This window comes from Grammomys surdaster, unplaced genomic scaffold, assembly GCF_004785775.1.
Source record: "Grammomys surdaster isolate TR1022 unplaced genomic scaffold, NIH_TR_1.0 64, whole genome shotgun sequence".
NCBI classification, from domain to species: domain Eukaryota; kingdom Metazoa; phylum Chordata; class Mammalia; order Rodentia; family Muridae; genus Grammomys; species Grammomys surdaster.
The window spans coordinates 1,210,176-1,222,656 of NW_021604566.1; positions in this window are offsets into that span (position 1 = coordinate 1,210,176).

The window sequence follows — 12,481 nt, forward strand, 5'->3', positions numbered from 1 at the left end:
TCTCTCTCTCTCTCTCTCTCTCTCTCTCTCTCTCTCTCTCTCTCTCTTTCTCCCTCTCTGTGTGCCTCTCTCTCCCTCCTTCCCCTCTCTCTTTACCGAGTTGTATGTTTCTCCTTTAATTTCATCAGGGGTTTAATTAGTAGACAAATAGAACTTCCCTTACCTTCTTTTCTACCTAACTGACGTGTCTTCGCTTCTATATGAAGCACCTGAGAGTAGGCTGTAATTAGGGTGACCGCGTTAACCTTTTCTCTCACATGTACTATTGCCTAAAGGCCTCAAGGCCTAAAAGCAGTGCTTTGGATTATTGCTTTGCAATCACTATGGCTGTCCCACAGGTTTTCTCATGAGCAGAAGGGCTTTGGGTGCTGCAGGCTTCCACTGCTTAACAGGATCTTCATTCTTCTCCCCACTAAATGTTTATTGATTATATTGCTGTTTCAGGCTCAGCTTCCAACAACTTAATATCAGGTGGCAGTCAGGAGAGTTCTCCAAGTAATTAGAGTTGAGCATTGGGGGAACAATTAGGAGCAGAGTTATTAAACTTGATTTATCCTATTGTTAGAGACTCTCAATTGAGCAGTTCTGCCTGTAGCACCTCTGCTATGGGCAGCCATCCTTGAAACTGTACATCTTTGTCTTGTCCCTTAGTTTGTGGTTCTTGGAAATCTGTCCTGTGCTGGGACCATGGCATCTGTCTCAGAAACCCCAATGTTTTCTCTTCCTTAGGGTTTGTAGTTTCTGAGTCAGAAATACGTGAATGTCTTTTGAACAAACTCTGAACAGAATGGCTGTTCTCTGTGTTTCCCATCTCTTTGCTATGAGACTTTTCCAGCCAGCATCTCATTTTTGATACTTGGAGGATAAGCCGGGTGGCCATCTACAGTGTTCAGGGAACAAGCAACAGACTTTTTCTCATGTCCCATTGAAGGACCACCAGTTGTCCTAGACACAGGAGCTCCAGTTTCCCCTGTCTTTGGTAAAAGGACTCTTGAGACTCCACTGACTTTCTTTAAACAAAATTCTGTGTCCTGACTTCCTCCTTTGGTTTACATTGTCAGGAGGTGGGTGATAGGGTCCCGTTAGAAGAACAATACTTTTGGATGTACCTTGGCAAACCCGGCAGAGGTGACTCTGTCATTGTCATCTTAGCTTTAGGCTGTGGCCAGAACATTTAGATAGGACGGAATTTTCTGAACATTCTGGTTCACTGCAGCCAGGTTAGATTCATGAGGATAGGACCTGGGGGTGGGGGGTAGGGTAGACTCCTTAAGGAATAGGACTGAGAACAGATTCCTTCGGGATACCTGGAACCCTGAAGTCTCTGGGCCTCTTCGAGTATGTCCAAATTCTTTAGCAGAAACCTTAATTCTTAGTCCCTACTGGCCTAAAAAAAGTATTTCCCACTAGTTGATAGACAAAAGTCAGTTGGTTGAAGGCAATCATATTAACTCTTCAAACCAATGAAGGCATCTCCCATAGTAGTTTGCACGTTGAAAGGGGGAAAATTCATAAGGGAAGTGAAAACCCAAGACAAGGATTTCAGCATGGAGTTTGTTTTGGGTGGGAGCAGATGATCCCTGTCCCATTATTTCTGCTGAGATGAAGAGGCTGGAGTCAGGACCTAGAAGCTCTTAAGGAGACTTGAAATACACTGCTCCTCTGTAGAGGGGTCCTCTTCTATGGCCCCCGGTTGTTTGAAGCACCTCTTCCTTTTTTTGACTCTGTGTTGTCATCTATCTGGCTTAAGGACATTCTCTGTATGCCAATGAGCAGGGTGGCACAGATTAAAAAGTGATGCTCAATTTGAAAGGCATGTACGCGTGTATGTAAACAATACAGAACACAGCATTTGCATATGGATTATTTCCTCAGCACCATTTAGAAAATTCCTGTCAGCTCTTCTTGGCCACTTCTTAAAATGACCAGTAGGGGGCACTGCAGGGTGAGATTCCCAGCTCTGTCCCGATCTACCCATATTAAAAAAAAATCATGAACTATGGGGTATAGTATACCTAGTTTAGACACAATGATACTTGCTAAGAGATTATAAATGTACACGCTGTCTTTTTTGGAGACATGATTAGCTAAAGAAGGAATTTTCAGCCTGGATCGTGGGCTACATTCTCACCACACGTTTACAAGGCTGTGAAGTCCTTGGCTCTGAAGATTGATCCTGGGAAAATGATTCAGACATGACCCCTGTGCGACTCTGTTACCTTTGGGTAGGCACTGAAGGAAGGACCTGGCAGCTGTACACTGAAGGACGTGAAAAAAGTCAGGGACGTGGGAACTGTTTTAAAGCATCAGGAAACAGCCATCTTCCCTGCTGACTGGGGTGTTTTATTGGATATTAGACAAGTGAGGTTATAGCCAGCAACGAGTTTATTATAAAATCCGAATGAAGAGACACGCAGTTCTTTTTGTCAAGAAATGGAAATTGAGGTGCCCATGGAAAATAAAGAGGAGACAAGGAGAGATTTTTAAAGAGCTGTAGATACAAATGCAAAAACCCAAGGCAGATTTTGAAGCCGAGGCCATCATATTTAAAACAAAATTATTATTACATTTACTTACTTAATCCGTCCGCCTCTCTGTCTCTTTATCTGTGTGCACCACAGCATGTGTCTGTGTGGCGGTTAGAGGACAACTTTTGTGAGCTGGTTTTCTCCTTCTACAATGTGGGTCCTAGGGATCAAACTTCGATCATCAGGCTTGGCAGCAAGCCCCTTTACTCACTAAGCCATCTTGCTGACCCAGTTTCTTAACTTGAGAGTATACTCATGTGATGCCCATAGAGATGCTCACATAGGTTTATGATAAAGTATGCTACTCTTTTTAACCTGGTACCAGCTTCCCATCCCCTTAGTGTTCTTGAGACATATTTTGTGTATATTCATAAATATGAATGAGCCACTGTCCTAATTTTATGTTTTCATATGACTATAATCGGTGAATAGCATTGTTAGGCATTGTTGAGCAGGAAGTCAGTGCTATGAGGGTCCTGCAGCCCTCATCTCAGTATTGGGCCATCTTGTGAGACATCCACAGAGAGGATACATTGACAGAAACCTGGAAACAGAGACAGGTGAAAGGCTGTGATCTGAGGTCCCAGCTCAAAGCTAAGTCAGTCTTACTTACGTTATGTTGGGAATATATCATTTACCAGCTTCAAGGTGGATTATGAAACTAGACTTTTTTTGAAGGAACACAATCTGGGATATGAATAATCTGGATGAGGCTTAGGGAACGAGAGAAAACGTGAGTAAGGATTAGGGAGATAAAGGATGAAAGATATTCACATGAATTTTTGATTCATGCTCTAAGCAGTGCCTTTTGTGAGCTGATTCCTGGATAAGTGTCTTTGAGGTAAAAGGGATGGTAGACAGAACCATGGTTTAGTTTTCAAGGGTTCATGTATTGAGGACCAGTCCTCAGTGTGGTCATGTGACCTGCAATAGGCAATGAGATGCCTTAAGAGGTGGAGCATCGTGAAGGTACACAGGTCCTAGGGGGTCATGTTTTAGGAAGGGAATGAAATTAGTTGTTGTAAGGATGGGTTGTCACAAATAGCTAAGCCTCACTCCCAACTTTCTGTGGCTTCTTCATGATGTGATCTATTGTTCCAACTCGTGCTCTTGCATAGGGCCATTCACCATGAGGCATTCACCAGAGGCTGAAACAATGAGGCTGTCTGATGTGGAGTTTTAGCTTCTAAGACAGTGAGCTAAATAACCCTTTTCTTTATGGCTTCAACTGTTTTGTTGTAACAGGCTCCCAGACCTTGGCACAACTGAGCTGGTGCTAGAGGTATTGCTCTGACCTTAAAACACAGCATATAGGCCCCAGCACCTGCCAAAAAAAGGAATAAAGACCTTATCCATCAAAGGCCTAGAACATAGTTCCAGGAAAGCCCCTAAATTTTACTTTTTGGCTTCTGTAGTTCTTCTTCTTGCTAACTGAAGTATAACAACCAGGATGTAGATTTGTGCACAAAAGACAAAAGGCTAGAAAGTTCAGGGCAGCATGATTTAGGCAAGTTCTCTGTGCAGCCACTGACCAGCAGTAAAGACTTTTTCTTCATCTTTAAGAGTGTCTGTGTGGTGGTCTCTGGTAGGCTGACGTTAAAATTTTGTTATGTAGTATTGTGGGTTAGATCTGTGATATCCAAGAAGGCCCATGTGTTGAGGGCATAGTTTCTAATCCAGCAATATTAAGGTTTTTTTTTTTTTTTTAATATGAGTGCGCCAACTTCAGCAGTGGGGAGGGGTACATCTTTTCTCAGCCTCCCTGTTTTCTTTTGATCTCCTTATGACCCAGTTCCGTGAGGGGAATTGCTGTCTTTGATCATGACCTCTGCCATGCACTCTGTCTCCAGAGGCCCAGAAACAACAAAGCCAAGCAACTGGACTAGACTTCTGAAATTTTCCTCTTTCCTCTTTTAAGGCTTTGTTGTTGTTGTTGTTGTTATTGTTGTTGTTGTTGTTGTTGTTGCTTGTGTTTTGAGACAGGTCTCACTGTGTCCCTTGGCTTGTCTGGAACTCACTCTCCAGACTAAGCTGGCCTTGGACTCATAGATCTGCGGGCTTCTGCCTCTCAAGTGCTAGGATTAAAAGTGTATGCCATCATGTTGGGCCCTCTTTTATTTTATGTTTTTTTTTAATAATTGTTTCATTAGAGATGCATAGTTAAATGATTTGTCAAACTAACCATGTCTCATTTGAGAAATGTCTTAGGATGGCTCTGTATTAGTTTCCTTTCTTGTGATAGAACACCCAATAGAAGCAATGGAGAGAGGGCTGGGGAAGTCAGTGGGATGGGATGGACTGGCACCTGTCCACGTCAGGAGAGTTGTAAGGCAAGTGGTTATGTTGTGGTTGAGGATAGGAAGCTGAGAGAGCTTGGGTTACAAGTCAGGCAGGCTATAATCCTCAAAGGCTCGCCTGCTGTGACCCACGTCTGTCAGCTATGCTTGTTCACAGTTCTGTTACCTCTCAAAATGGCACGCCTGCCGAAGACCAAGCGGTCAAGCCTAGGAGCCAGTGGGAGACATTTCACACTTAAATAAGTAACTATGAGCAAGCAAATCATACGGTGTTCACTGGATAACATACTCTACAGCTCCAGATATGGTAGGAGAGGGACCTGAGGACACAGGGTGAGAGTCCACATGCCATCAAATCCCTGTGGGCTGAAAAGGGAGTCTCTTCTTAGGGTAATGCAGCATCTTAAGATAAATTCATAAAGGAGCTCTTTGGAGAGATGGTAAGCACATTAATGGACAGACTAGGTCTTTGCTTTTTGTCTTTTCCCATTCAACCCTTTTAGGTGTGGTCTGTTTAGTGGAATGAACACTACATAGTGAGGCTGACACATTTACCATTCAGCTATCTGAAACGAGATTTCCTAAAGATCTGAAAGAAAGCCATGACTTCGAAAAAGTGTAGGAGGAAGTGTCCTAGAGGAAGTGGAGACTCTGAGACTATTTATAGGAAAGGCAAAAAAGAAATAAAAGATACTAAAGAGATCTTGGACCAATTTTATCTAACAGGATTGTCACATCATCCCTTAGCTGTGTGATTTGTGGACAAATTGCTTAAACTCTGTTATCTCACCAGCAGTACAATAATAATAATAACAATAAATAATAAATCTATAATGCAGAGTTGTTTCAACAATTGAGTGAGCTAACAGAACTGAGAACAGTAACAGTAACAGTAGTTGCTCATCAAATATTAACCATTGTCATCACTAGTAAAGACCCAGGAAGGGGAGATGACATGTTAGCTTCTCCTTCCCATATAAAAAACTTAATATAATTTAAACATGACATTTTTTTTTAACTTTGGGGAGAGCATGTGCTGGAGAGAAGGCTCAGAGGTTAAGAGCACTGGTTGCTCTTCTAGAGTTTAATTCCCAGCAACCACATATTGATTCACAACCATTTGTAATAGGATCTGATGCCCTCTTCTGGCATGTGGGAATACATGCAGGGCACTCATACATAAAGTGTAAATAAAATGCAATAAAATGCAATAAAATGCAATAAAATAAAATAAATCTTTGTGGAGAAGATTTTTTTATTTTTACAAATATTGTTTCTTTTTTTCTGTTTTCTTCACCATATTAGCTTTATTTCTAAAAATATGCTACAAATGCAGAAAATGAACTTGGGCACAATTTTTTCACAATTATGAAAAAGGCATTGAGAACTCATCACCAAGAACAGAAAGAATGAATTCTTTTCTTCTTTTTCTTTTTTTGAAAAGCTTATGTGTTTCTTTAGAGTTGATGAACATCAGTGTCCTCAATATTGGGAGAGAAAACTAAGTTTAAATATTTTGTGAGAGATTACATAATATGCTCGGATGAGAGCCACAGTCAGAGCCTTGTCTTTGGATTCTCATTCATTTTGACTCTGCTTCCTGAAAGCTGACGCACACTTCTTAGCTATCTGTGTCTGTGCTATCAACTCTGCCAAACATATGATAGGCACAGTTTACACCGTTGAGAAATAAAGTGTACGTTCAGGGAATGTGGTTATAACTCTGTGGTAGAGCATTTGCCTAGCATATACCAGGTTTTGGGTTTAATCTCCAGCACTACAGAAATAAGTAAGTAAATAAATAAATTAAAATTAAGACCATAAAAAGAGTGACTTCAGTATAGATCAATTTCAGAAAAGAAAATGACAAATCGAGCCCCAAGGTTCAACTGTGGCTGAGTATGAAGACACACGTTTGTGATTTCAGCACTCAGGATGCTGAGGGAGAAGGATAGCGTTTAAAGCCAGCCGAGATTGTACCGTGAGATCCTATCTCAACAAAAGAATGCAACAAACAACAGCAGCAAACAGGAGGAAAATGGTCAGTTCACTAGCCTTACATTAAACGTCCTGATAGGAGACCTTTCTTCTGTATCCTAGTTAAGGGTTTTGAAGAATCCCTTAGTGTTACTTCTCAGCACTGAGTTTGATTACTTCCTGCATCTATTCCTCTTGCTTCTTTTTGTCGTAGAGCTTTCAGGTATGCTGTTAAGCTGCTAATGTATGCTCGGGGAGAGCAATTTTTGTGACCATTGTAGAATAGTGATTTGCTGGTATTGACAGTCTGTTATGCTTTCCCGTCTCATCAATGCTTTTGTTCTTGGACCATGGATCTCTGGTTTGGTTTGTTCTACATACTGTGAGTCAGTGTTGTCTGGTGGCAGAAACTCTTGAGGGACAGCAGAAACCTGTTTCCAGTTCTGTCCCTGCTATTTCTCTGACAGGAATAAACTACACTATTGTTATTTAGATTGCATATTTGTCCACACTGACAAACTGTCCTACTAATGTCCTTGTCATGCTGTGGCTTCCACGTTGGCTCCATGTATTTCAAATGAATACTTACCTGTTTGCATTACTATAACGGAGTCTGACATCTGATGCTTTAAAATTAGAGAGATTTAGTTAGTAGACAGAAAGTCTAATAGGCTGTGTGTCAGTTAAAGGTGAGGGCCTTCTGGATACACCACGACGATGGCAGTGATGAGTAGGACGTCTAGAAAATGATTACAGTATGGGACAGGAGGCGAGAGACTTAGGATGGGGCAGAGCTTACTCTTTTATTAAAGCTCACTGGCACGGGAAACAACCTGCTCTTTTCAGACTAGCATCTGTCACTTCATGAGGGTGGTGCCTTAATGCCTTAGAGCACACTTTAAAGTATTATCTATTTATTAAATATTAAAAAATAAAATATAATTACATACGATTAAAATATAACTAAACCACTTCTCTCCTCCCCTTTTCTTCCTCCAGTACTTTCCATGATCTAACCCTTCCTCTAGCCCTTCCTCTTCCCTCCCATTCCCTCTCAAATTGATGGCTTCTTTCTTTCTTTTTTTTTTTTTTTGAGACAGGGTTTCTCTGTGTAGTTCTGGCTGTCCTGGAACTCACTCTGTAGACCAGGCTGGCCTCGAACTCAGAAATCCGCCTGTCTCTGCCTCCCAAGTGCTGGGATTAAAGGTGTGTGCCACCACTGCCTGGCTGATGGCTTCCTTCTTTTGACTGTTATTGTTACACACACACACACACACATACATGTCTACACATATTTATAAATATATAAATATCACTCGCAGAATCTGTTTAGTGGGGCTTGGGTGCACATGATTTCAGGGTTGACCACTTCTTTTTATATTGCATACCAATTAGGGGCTGTGTCCCTGAAGAGGCTAGTTTTCCCTTTCTTAGTACCAGGCATGATTTCCCTCCTATTGAGGGGCAGGCCACATTTCTTACAGGGTTTCCTGCCTCTCTGTTACCACAGTAGTGCCCAAGATTTCAGCAACTGAACTATGGAAGCAGGGCGGGGGAGGGGGGAGAAACAGACCATAATAATTATATCTAATTTCCTCACTTTTCTCAGTCTGGATCAGTTCCTTGGTATTTACATTCTCTGATCTGGATCCTGATATTATTGATGAGGATTATCCAGTTATTTTGTAGATTGTCTTTCAGTTTTGAACTGTCTGGTATTTCTCATAGTTTATTAAAGTGCACTTAAATAAGAATATAATAGGTATGATGTTATGGTCTCATAAATGCATTATGTTGGGAGGTTCAGTTAGTGTTTTAACTAAATATTGATTTTGTGAAATTTGCTTACTCAGTAAAAGTGAAATCTGCTAGACTTTTCTGATATAAAGTTACCACTTTTGACTTGGTCCATAAGGACTTTATAGAGAGATAGTTTGAGACTATATAAATATATTCTTTGTCATATCTCTCTAATTTAACATGGTACTTGACTTTACAATGAGTTTATCAGGATATTAAATGCATCTTAAACTTAGGATGTTTTTGGCTTTTAATGTTGATCAAGATATATACCTACTGTGGGTTGAAGAGCATGTGTATAGCTGTTTAACCATTCTTATATGGGCTTAGTCTTCCTGTACCATATATTTAGATATTTAAAGATGAAATAGGCACAGCCAAGTGGTTTCAATGCAAGTCAGTGCAATGCAAACTCTAATGGGAGGAGAGTCACTGGTCTAGCAATCTACCCATTCTATGCATGGAATTTGTTATGTAGTGTAATTTGGCTCTTATGTATTTGACAACATATGAAGAACACCAAGCCAGTGTTGAAGGGCTCATGGCTAAGTGCTGTATCAGAAATACTACACAGGTATGCTTTGGAATGAGTAGGGATTGTGGTAGTTTGAATAAGAGTGACTTCCGTAGGCTCATGTCCTTGGTTAGTCATGAGAAAGTGTGTTGGACAGTTTTGTGTCACCTTGACACAGGCTGGGGTCATCTGAGAGGAAGGAACCTCAATTGAGAAAATGCTTCCATGGGATAAGATTGTAGGCAGATCTGTAGAGCAATTTCTTAATCTGTGATTGATGGGGGAGGGTCAAACCCATTGTGGGTTGGGCCATCATTGGGTTGGTGGTCCTGGGTTCAGAAGAAAGCAGGCTGAACAAGCCATGAGGAGCAAGCCAGTAAGCAGCACCCTTCCATGGCCTCTGCATTGGCTCCTGCCTTCAGTTCCTGACCTGATTTCCTTTAATGATGAATGGTGATATTGGAAGTGTAAGCCAAATAAACCTTTTCTTCCCTAATTTGTCTTTTGGTCATGGTGTTTCATTGAAGCAATAGAAACCATAAGACAGAGTAGAACTCTTTGATAGGATTAGAAGGAGAGCAAGTGTGACCTTGTTGGGGGAAGTGTGTCACTGGGGTGGAGTTTGAGATTCAAAAGCCCATGCCAGACCTAGTATCTCTCTTTCTACATATGGGGTTAGGATATAGCTCTTAGATACTGCTCTAGTGCCTGCTACCACACTCTTAGCCAAGCTGATAATGAACTAAACCTCTGAAACTGTACAAAAGTCCCCAATTAAGTGCTTTGTTTCATAAGAGTTGCCATGGTCATGGTGTCTCTCCACAGCAATAGAACATGTGCTTAGAGCTGAGATGACAATCTAAATGAAAAAGAGGGACTGTGAGATGTTAAAGTTGTAATGAAAGGACACAAAGTTCAACTATTTGAAACAGAGAGAGTTTTTATGACTTCCTGGTATCTAAATAGACTATGATACCCATTATTGAACTTGGGAAGGACAGGGCTATGGATGGAAAGACAGGGAGTTCAGTTATTTTTAGAGGGTCTCATGTATTCATGGCTGGGTCCAGCCTTGTTATATAGCTGAGGCTGACTGTGCAATTCTGCTCCCTCTACCCTTGCCACCCGAGCACTGGGATTATAGATATGCACCACCATGTCAGGCTCACATGGTGCTGGGGGAGTGAACTCAGGGCTTCCTACATGCTAGTCGATCACTCTATCAACTGAACTATATCCTGTGTCCTCAATGAGTTTAATTTTGAACATATTTACTGTTGTAGCAATTGAGAGAATATTATCCAGTAGGTGGTTGCATCTGGAGCTTGGGAGGACTCTTCACCAGAATGAAGTGGAAGGTCTGTGCTGCTGGTATTTGAAGAGACAGGTATGGATGAGGTAATTAGGGTGTGTGCAAAAGTAAGAGCAAAGCCAAGGAAGGACCCAGGGATCTCTGAGACTTTATGGATTGTCAGTGTTTGGTATGACTAGCTGGAAGAGAAGCTAGAGATCCATAAGAAAGCCAGGTTGAGGTCGTCAGGGAGAAAATTTGAAGATAGTCGGCCATCCAGCTGTGCAAAGGCAACAGGAAGTCAAATAAAGTAAGACCTGAGCTGAGCTGTGTTTGGCCTTCATGTAAGCATGGGGGATTTTATTGAATTTGTATAATGAAATTTGTGAAGCATAGGGGGACAGGTTGAAAATGTTTCTCCTTTCAAGATGCTTTCCCTGACTGGTTCTATACTCACTTAAACTCATTAGAAGGCATTGAAATGCATCCTTTCTGAGCTGGGAATTTCCCTTGAGGTCATTCTACCAAGACTTCACGAAACAGGTGGAAAATTAGGATCCTCTGGTCATGTGATGCTCAGATACAGTGGCCAATTTGTATCCGAATCTAGAGTTTTCTTGCTGTTCTGGCACTGAGGCCATTAGTTTATAACAATTTTCTAATTGTTTCTAGTTTTGTCATTCCATAGTTTATGGTTTTGTTTCCTTTGGTCATAGATGATAGGAGTTAAACTTTACCTTCTCTCTGCCTTACAGTTGATTTAAAAAAAATGTAGGCTATTTTTAAGAGGAAAGAAGCTAGCACAAGGAAAAATCTTGTTAAAAAAATCTTGCAAAGCCGTTGTTCAATAAATACAACCAAGAGCAGTAGTCATAGCCTGTGCTATTTTGGAGCCTTCTGTGGCCTTCTTGATCCTAACCCATAAGGAGGTATTGTATACATGTCGCTGAGATTTTTATTTAATATCCCATATCTTCTCACTGTAGCATTGTTACCCATGTAGGATACTTCCACTGTATTCTTGTTTTTCAAGATTAAAATTTAGAGTTAGTTCACTAACTGGTGGGTTTCTGTGAGGCTGTTCTATACAGCCTTAGTTTTGGTTAACGCACTTTTTATCTCTCACTCTTTCACTTTCCTCACCCTCCTTTTCTTAAGTTTTTTAACCCTCAGTACCCAATCTTGTATTTTTCATATAACACATATTCTACTATATTCTATAATTACATTTTAAAGAGGAGCTATGCAATCATAGGTTTTCATATGGACTTCTCATGCACCTCCCCCTTTGTGAACCCGTTCTCTCACTCTGATGTCCGCATCCTCTCATCCCTTTCATCCCCAGGATCCCACTCCTTTATTTTCATCTATAAGCTACTACCTCCATCCCTCAATAGACCACATGATGGCCCACAGTTCTAGTTTTCTGGCTTCTACTTGGGCTCCGAGTGAAATAAATGCACACACAGGATTTGAAGCTGGGACCCACATATGGAAGTGAACGTGGTCATGTGGCATTTGTTTTCCGAGCATGAGTTTTACAGGCTATGGACGTTGCTCTTGGTTACCTAGCATAACCACATGGTAAGATTCTATTTCTGCAGACACTACATTTTTGGCTGTAGGCCATAGAGAAATTAATATGAAACTGACTAAGAAACTTCTTTCCACCCCACTGGATAGCTTTCATAGTACCAGACATGGATTTATGCACTGTTAGACCCTGCATGGCAGCATACCGATCTTGTAGGCAAGATGTGGCCATTGGTGGAAAAGTGGCATGACTCTTATGGAGTAAGCAACCATATTCTGGTTGGATCTGAGACCTTCTCCACAGGAGGTAATTCATACCTGGCACTGTAAACCTGCTCAAAAGTTCATGGTCAGGTGATAGACCCTAGACAAGCCTACTATTATTATTTTACTAAGTGATTGTGTTGTCAAATTGCCTTCTAAATATTTATTATGTTTATACCCACAGACCTGGGATGCTCTCAGCCTTGGTTAGAGATACATCTTTTTTGGACTGATATTGCAGATGTGAGAAGTGAAGAATGTGCAGCTAGAGGACTCT